This window comes from Saimiri boliviensis, chromosome X, assembly GCF_048565385.1.
Source record: "Saimiri boliviensis isolate mSaiBol1 chromosome X, mSaiBol1.pri, whole genome shotgun sequence".
NCBI classification, from domain to species: Eukaryota; Metazoa; Chordata; class Mammalia; order Primates; family Cebidae; genus Saimiri; species Saimiri boliviensis.
In genome coordinates this window covers 120,951,888-120,952,408 of record NC_133470.1, presented here as the reverse complement: position 1 = coordinate 120,952,408, position 521 = coordinate 120,951,888, and the positions used below count along the sequence as shown (strand labels likewise).

The 521-nt window shown below is 37.4% G+C and overlaps 1 non-coding gene across 1 annotated transcript; it reads right to left on the bottom strand.

The window, feature by feature from the left end:
- Positions 1-305: 305 nt before the first annotated feature.
- On the bottom strand, positions 306-521 carry LOC120361989 (small nucleolar RNA U3). Its single transcript, XR_005578004.1, has one exon. It is a non-coding gene; the product is annotated as a small nucleolar RNA U3 (small nucleolar RNA).

The window sequence follows — 521 nt, the reverse complement described above, 5'->3', positions numbered from 1 at the left end:
AGGTAATCCACTGCCTTGGCTTCCCATAGTGCTGGGAATACAGGCATGAGCCACCACACCTGGCCGAGAACACCCTCTGTATTAGCACACACACTATATCAGAAAATGTTAAGGACATCATATGTCATATAGCATGTTTGCATTTTACAGACTTTACAGACAATGTTCTAACTTAGCATCACTTTCATAGAGAAGAGCAATTATTTTTATTTCTCTTTCATTGTTATCCCTTTGTTGTGCCATCCACAAATTTTTTCTTTCTTTCTTTCTTTCTTTCTTTCTTTTTTTTTTTTTTTTTTATGGGAACCACACAGACTGTGTCGTCTCTCTTTTACTCTCTGGGAAGGAAAGAAAAATAATCATCAATGGCAAATAGCTGTTACAGCAAAACAACACCAACAGCTGGCTTCACATTTAGGAGAGAATGCTGTTCTTCTTCCTCATGTTTCCTGGTGCTGCATGTGTTCAGACAAACTTCCCCAGTAATGAACTATAGAAATGAACCTTGAAAATATAGTCTT